The sequence below is a fragment of the Gavialis gangeticus genome, unplaced genomic scaffold (genome assembly GCF_001723915.1).
Source record: "Gavialis gangeticus isolate Ggan-Ray unplaced genomic scaffold, GavGan_comp1, whole genome shotgun sequence".
Lineage (NCBI taxonomy): Eukaryota > Metazoa > Chordata > Crocodylia > Gavialidae > Gavialis > Gavialis gangeticus.
The window spans coordinates 2,396,789-2,404,951 of NW_017729008.1; positions in this window are offsets into that span (position 1 = coordinate 2,396,789).

Consider the following 8,163-nt stretch of genomic DNA (forward strand, 5'->3'; position numbering starts at 1 on the left):
AAAAAAAAAAAAAAAAGTCAGAAGTGTTGGGGAAGGGGAGCAAATGCAATAAAAAAAAAAAACCTGGGGGTTTTGCTACAGGACAGTGCCCTGAATTCTGCACTATGAACAATAGGTGGCTGTCTGGTATGCACAGAATGGAAAAACATGTTTATCTTGGCAGGAATTCCCTCTCATAGCATCAAGTCTGGAATACCGTTTGATTTGGCAATCAAAGCCCAACAGGAAGACCATCCACTATCTGACTAAATAGAAAGATACACAATGCAGAAACATCTGAGAAGCAGAAAACCCCTACCAGTATCCACAAGAAGCATCATAGAGGAAGCAGGAGACATCATACTTGTCACGGGGCAGGGCGCAGGAGCGGCCATGATCCCCCTAGCACCCCTACTGTGCCAAGTTGCCCTTCTATCACCCTCGTCTCACCCGCCACATCTTTGCTGTTTATATAATTTTAAAGGGGAGGCTGCCTTTCCAGGGCTCCTCGGACCCAGTGCTCTTGCCCTATGCGGATATCTCTGGGTGCTCACACCCTAGGGCGTCGCGTGGCTCCTTCTGCCCCCAATACCATGCCCAAGCCTCGCTGGTGTTCTGGACGTTCTCGTGTCTATATATACTTGCCCGCTCCAGGGCCTCTCCAGCATACGCGCCCTTCTCCAGGCTGCTAATCGTGCTTCTCGCGCTGCACCCTCGCTAGGGCCTATGTCCGCGCTTCTCACGCTGCACCCTCACTGGGGCCTATGTCCGCACTTCTCACGCTCAGGGCTCAGGTGGCCCGTAGCCATGCTTAGCCCCTTGACCCTTCTCAGGGTCTTTCACCTGACTGGACAGAATACCACCCTCAGGCTGGGGTCTCAGTCCCCACACACCGCGCCACACCGGTGCCAAACAGCCGTGCCTCCCAGGCACTGCTCTGTGCCTAAACAGGGCACCCAGGAACCCCCAGACTACTGGAGGGCTCCCATGAGGCCTCCTCACACCCCTACAGCCTCACCCAGTCCTCCAGTTTAACATCAAACCCAACAGAACTTGAAGCCCTGAGCCCACCGGCTGCAACACAAAAATCAGCCTACCAGCTATAACACAGATAAGCCTTCTGGCTGGTCCTACATAAACCAAACACAAGCCATAAGCCAATGGCTATACCCTCCATTAAGCGTCTCCCTGGCTACTCTCCATCTCCCAGTCAGGGCTCTCTTTACCACATACCATAATGCCAATGCTCAAGTGGTCAGGCTGCTCTGCCCTACAGCAGAGCCTCCTGCTGTTCCAGCTGCCAGAGGGGGACTGACTCTGGCCTCAGCCTTCTCTGTTTATAAAGGCCAGGCCCTGCCCCCTGGCAGTCAGCTGACCCAATCTGTTGCCTAAGCAACCTTCAGCTGTGCTGCCCTGCTGATTGGCAGCCAAGCCCTATTACCCATGCTAGCAGCAGGCACCCTAGTGTCCTGCTACACATCTCCCCCCCCTGGGGTTGAGCCTCCTTAGGAGCAGGGCACGGGAGTGCCCCGTGACAATACTGTTATCATAGCCCCAGAGAAGGTGGGAAGAACAATGGAATAACAACCAGACCCCACTACACAACTACATACAACTACCATCCTCACACCCGCCTGGTCATAAACTTCCACATAAGGCATGGATAAACCTGAATTGACTGCAATCAGCCTATGGAGCTTTCAATAAAATTAAACATAAAATGGGCCTTACAAACTCACCATCGTGCCCCTGTGGCAAAGGCGATCAGACAGCTCAGCATATACTGACTGCCCTTTATATGGTCCACAAGAGGGAGCAAACCATCAGAAAGATTGCAGTAATATTGACGGAGCTACTCTTAAACGGTTGGAGGAGTTGACTTTCTAAAGTCATGTGGAAGAAGACGACACTTTTCATTTTGAATCTTTTGATTGGAAAATCAAAAAAGTGAAATTGAAACCAATTACATCACACAATCTCACAGTGGAAATTTCATATTGAATATTTCAGTTTCAGTGAAAGCACACTTTCTAACAGGAAAATATTTGTATGAATAATTTTGAGTAATGGTGATGGTCTATTTTTTTACTGGTATCAGTTATAGACTGAGTTATTGGTGAAAATTACAGATTCCTACTGTCATTACACTTCCTGCTCTATACTTCAGTTAAACTTTTCTATGGCACAGCCCAGAGTTGTATATTTTCTGAAAGTGATGTACACAGTAAAATCCAAATCTCTTGGATTTAAAATCTTGCATATAGATCTTGTGGCTCTTATTCCCCTTCATAGAGAGAATACTGCTTAGTATACCAATATTCAAAAGAAAAAAATACTTTAAATACTACTTGAAATACTGTTTAAAATCTGTTCAAATCATTAGGTATTTAGTATATCAGTATGTTCTTAGATGGATATTCATTAATTTTTTTCTGGTACTAATGTAGTATGCACTCATGGATTTAAGAGTATGAACTTGTAACATTTGCAAAGAGCATTTGCATTCCAGCATAATGTTTACATTTTAGGGCACGTGGATACATCCTTTTCCCTCTGGGATTCTCTGGAGACAGTTTCTAAGTCTTTTTATTTAACATGGGCATTTACCTGGATCCCTTAGAACTGGAATAAATTGTGATTTCTCTTTCATTTACCAATGTTTTATTCCTTTTCAGCAAACAGAAAGTCTGGTCTCTGGATCCTTCTATCACATCCCCTGTTAATACTTTACTTACTCTCCTTAGCTTGTATGGCACATAGGGTTTCTGTAGCCAAAAATGTGATATTCTACCATGACAACATCTGCATCTTCTGACTTTTCATTATCATTTTACAGCTGAGTGCACCTGTGCAGAAATACAGATGATTCCAAGAAATTCTTTGTCTTAAATAAAATATTTTTTGGATTTAAATAAGATGTTCTGGTATAAAATCATGTGGCTTACACTAGCATGTCACTGAAAAGAGTTTCTGTTCAGGTTATATAAACAGAAAACATACCACTAAAATTCTTTAAAAGATTGTGAACCCTGTTTTGTATTTCACATAGAAAAAGAACAGTGTTAAGAAATTTAACCAGCAGAGCCTTTAAGTGTAATGTGTGAAATCATTTAGTTTTCATAGAACTACTTCGTTTCTCAAAACACAGTAGAACTGAAGATGAAATAAAAAAAATCCAAGTAATATGCACCAATAATCCAAATGATTATTCTTAACATTAACAACAATTTTGCAACATCTATAACAGTTTCATCTCTATTGAGTGCTTTATCTTTTGATGCACTTGATTAATCCAGTAAAGTTTCTAACCTTTAGCAAGGAATTTGTCACATAGGACTATTGATTGTTTTAAATTCTGACACAATGGGCAGAACTCTTAAATCCAAGAAGTTGACTAACTGCAAGATTACGTTTCAGTGGTTCAGGGTGTTAACTAGCAACTGTCAGGAAATTATTTTTCTCTGAGTTTTTATCAGAGAAAGAAACAGGAAAAAGAGCTTTTAATATAGAACACAATATAGAAAAAAGAGATTGGTGTAAAAATTGTTTGCTTTCAGAATGGAGGCATTGGAAATATATTATTAGTTGATTTATACAAGGTCAATCTGAAACTCCAGTTGTGTGGTACCATTGTGTTGTCCAGTCAAAAGTAAGATACTGTTTTTGTTTCATTGTTTTGTTGTATTTGCCATTATTATAATTATTGTGTATGTAGAGACCTGAGTATTAAGGTGAATTTAGTTACTAAACGTTACTTCTTTGTAATGTTAACAGGACAGGACCATTTGACCTTGTTTGTTTAAGAATGTCATGAACAGTAGTTAGAATCATAGAAAATTAGGATTGGAAGGGACCTCAGGAGGTCATTTAGTTCAACACTCTGCTCAAAGCAGGACCTCCCCAACTAGATCATCCCAGCCAAGGCTTTGTTTAGTCGCATCTTAAGAACCTCCAAGGATGGAGATTCCACAACATCTCTAGATAACCTGCTCCAGTGTTTTACTACCCTCTTGGTGAGAGAGCTTTTCCTAATAGCTAACTTAAACTTTCCTTGCTGCAACTTAAGACCATTGGTCCTTGTTCCACCATCTACCACCACTGAGAACAGTCTAGCTCCATCATCTGTGTAACCACCTCTTAGGTAGTCAAAGTCTGCCTTTAAATCCCCCCTCAGTCTTCTCTTCTCCAGACTAAGCCCAGGTCCCTCAACCTCTCCTCATAAGTCATGTGCCCCAGCCCCGGAACCATTTTTGTTGCTCTCTGCTGGACTTTCTCCAATTTGTCTGTATCTGGGTCCCCCCCATAGTCCCCTTCCCCTTCCTCCAGCCCTTCGGACCCCTTTCTTACCAGCACTGGTGCCCTGGTGCTGGAGCACACTGCCTGGCAGGCCGCATGCTTCAGCACCAGGGTGAGGGGCCAACCACAGAGATGCTCTGGCAGCCAGAGCGTCTCAGTGGAAGACCCAGCCCTGCTTTTTTACACTCCGTTTTTTTCAGATCCCTGGAGATCCAGGGGTCTAATTTTCTCCCTGCACTGCAATCATTTTTTTTCATTCCCACACGTGCCTCTTGCCCCATCTCAAAGGGGTTTGAACGGGGCAAGAGGCATGTTTGTCCTTGTCTGGATGTGCCCAGTGGGTGCAGATAGAAGTGTAGGTCTCAGCTGTAACTCAGAATGATTTCAGAACATTATCCCAGAAGTTTACTGTTCGTTCCAGTGGGGAGAAGAATCTAGCTGCTGGCAACGTAGCCAGATTCCTATAGCAATGGCTCTCTGCCAGTGCTTGCTGGTTTCAGAATGGGAGTGAGGAAAGGCAGCAGATGGGGCTTGTTCTGGGGGCTCCCCAGTTGGTGTTGAAGGGTGGGGTGGGTGAATTGGAGCCTCCCTACCTCAGGGGTCTGGGGGGCTCCAATACACCTGCCCCACCCTCCAAAAGGTGCTGAAAACCCCCTAGACTGAACTCCCTTCTCTTCTTTTCTCCCCTCCAATTTTGAAAACAGTGACAGTCTGGAAGCTTGGCAGACACAAGTTACAAAAGACACTACATTTTGAAACATCTTTATCTGATATCTTATGCCATGAGAGGTCAGATTTTCACTTGATTGTCATTTTTGAAGCTGTCTACAGTTATGCACTTGTGTTTGGTTACAGCTATAGACTGCTGTCTGTGACCACATTGGGCAACAATTGTGTCTGCACCTAGTAGCTTTAAAAATGTCTTATGAAAGCTTGTGCCTCTGAACAATTTATTTAGTTATAAGATGCCATTCTGCCCTGGCTTCTGCTAAGGAAAACAAGTCATCTGACATTTTAACCCTTCCATTCCCTTGTTCTCCTCTCTCTCTCCCTGTGTGGCCTCTAGAGTTGAACTGAGCAACATTATAAGGAGCCAGTACTTCCTGTACGATTACTGTGAATTCTGCCCTTCTATCACCTTTGAATACTAAAAAGGAGTGTAAATGTACTCCTGGTACCAATAAGAAGCAAGTTACAGCTAATTCCTAATTGCTTGAAGACCAGTTATCAGTTTTTGCACACAGAGCAAAAATGTTTAATTTGAAGCTGTGGATTCCATAGCCTGAAACTGGGTTGCTGCACCACATAGCAGGGATGTCCTTTTTTGTGAATCTAGCCCTTAGTAACTAGAACAACGAAGTGGTATATAGTTTACATGTGTCATAAATTTTCAGATAGAGGGAGCATTATACAGAAGAATGGGAAATGTTCTGAGCTCCAAAAGGAATTATTATTAATATTAAAGCAGTAAAAGGGTGTGATTTTCAAGGCTCCAGGAGGAAAAAAAAGTTGTTATTAAATGGTTGTTCTTTCTTTACCATGCCGACATTGTCAGATCTGCCTGGGTGTAGTGAGAATTGCATGGGCCCATGGGAAACAAAATAGTTTGTGGAAATTATGGACATGCAAACAATATATTCACTGTTACTCTATTCTATGTGAGGTGGCTTACTGCCTCTGCCAAAACTGTCCTGTTTAGGTGACTGGCACATAAGGGAAGTGAATTAGCTTAGGGCATTCCTGATGAGTTCCCAAAGAACTCTCAGTGCACATTTATCATAATGATCTCCTTTTACTATCCCTCTAGAAATCAGCATTGCAACACCATTGATTGTGTTTCTGGTAGCATAGTGAAGGCCTCCCTACTCCTGGAGAGAGAGCTGATTATTTATATCACTTCTGAGCTATCACATTATAGGGCTGTCATGAGATGCCATGAGCTATGTATAATTTTGTCGTGCTTAAATATTTGAAGATTCTACAGTTTCCTTAGAGTTTTTGAAAGCAGAGAGCAAGTTTTCCAAATCCTTTCCAATTTGTCAGCTAGTACAGTTTGTTTGACTAATCAGTTAAGGCACATAACATTAGAACTGCTGCTTTTCTGATGTAATTAAATTGAGTCATTCAGATTCTCAGTTATAAAGCATTGGTTCACATTTATTTTGCAGGTGAAGACATCATTTTGAGAATTGACATTTTGTTTCCAGAAAATTCAACCACAACCTTTTGAATTTGATCCAAATTATGCAAGTGTGTTTGTTCAAAAGAACCAGTTTCCAAATGTCAGAAAGGTAACCACCTCGTTCAAAGCTGTCCATGATTGTAATACTGGCCCAGGGCTTAATAACAGCTTTGTACTTTCAAATACCTTTCACCTTTCAGCTAATACTGCTGTAAGCTTCAAGCCTTATTTTAGCATCTGTGGTTACATGTACACCTTTGAGCAACATTCTCAATTTAGTTTTACTGAATCAAAATGAAGTTCCTCCCAAGTTCCTCTTAATTAGATTTATTAGTTGTATACATCAAGAAATAAAGATCTAGGTTTACAGCTATTATAGAGATGCTTACTGTGAGTACAATCTTTTACAATCTTTTTTTTCTCAAGGCTTTGTTTTTTTCCCTTCAGCATGGTAGAATTGGTTCATAAGTCTCTGCACTAAACTTTTAATGGGACAAATTCAATTCTGGTGGGAACTGAGAATAACTCCTGTGAAGCTGCTCAAGTCATGTTTTTCTAAGAGTCAATCTGTGGTCTTGTATCTTCCTAGGTTGGAGACACATTGGCTCAACTAAGTAATAAATACAAATATGCATTTGTACAGATATTTTGTTTAGCTCTAAGTAAGCTAATGGATTGCGGGACAATATTTGGAAGTTTTGGTGTCTTTCATCAGGCACCTGCAGTTCATTTGGGTAACAGTAAGAGTGAGTGAAGAATGCAGCTAAGGAGGGATGGGCCTCTAGTCTGGGGAAAAGCCTGAGACCTGAAAAACCTGAGCTCATGGTTGCTCCACTGTAGATTTTTTTGTATAACCTTGGACAAACCACTTAGTCTTTCTCTTCTCCACTTACCATCTCTAGAGTGGGGTAATTTAGCACCTTTCTAACTGTTAGGGGTACTGTGAACCTAAAAACCTTAAAAGGTTCTGAGGTGATCAGATATTATTGTAATGGCTAGTAATGCCATTTAGGTACTTAATGACCTAAGAGGGTCCCTTTTATTTCTACGAGTGTGAGAAGCATTTGACCTAAGGTCCCTGAACTACACAGACTGCTTAAGTATCCATCTTTTACTGTTGGGAATCAGTTGAAGGTGAAGCCCATCCTACCCATCAGTATTACATGTGCAGTGTCAAAGTGTCAGCTGCAGAGTACTGCTGTTAGACTCTTGTGAAGCTACCCTGATATAAAACTGGTGTAAGAACTAGGCATGAATTTGTTGTTATAAATAAGCTAGAACTCCTTCAGATCACGAGACGTGTCTCTCTATTTGAATCAAATATTCGGTTATACTTTGCAAGTCAGAATCTCAGAAAGTACTTCTATGCTTTGTAGAAATGTGTTCACATGATTGGTTGATTAAAAAATGCAGTGTGAAAACTGCTAATCTACAAAGTATTAATAAGGCAAGAGATAAATGATTTCTATATAGAATTGTTATTTATAATGTTTTATAAAGCAGAATAGTGTTTGGGAGTCCTTTTATATTTTTAGTTTATGAACATGGTCACTGAGGGAAATTTAATGGAAAATGGATTAAAAACTTAATAAAATAACAAAATACAATGGTAGTATTTACAGTGGTATACTTTTTGTGAGTAATGCATGAAAATTGTAACACATTTTAATGGACGAAACATTTCTTTCAATAAGAAACATAATTGG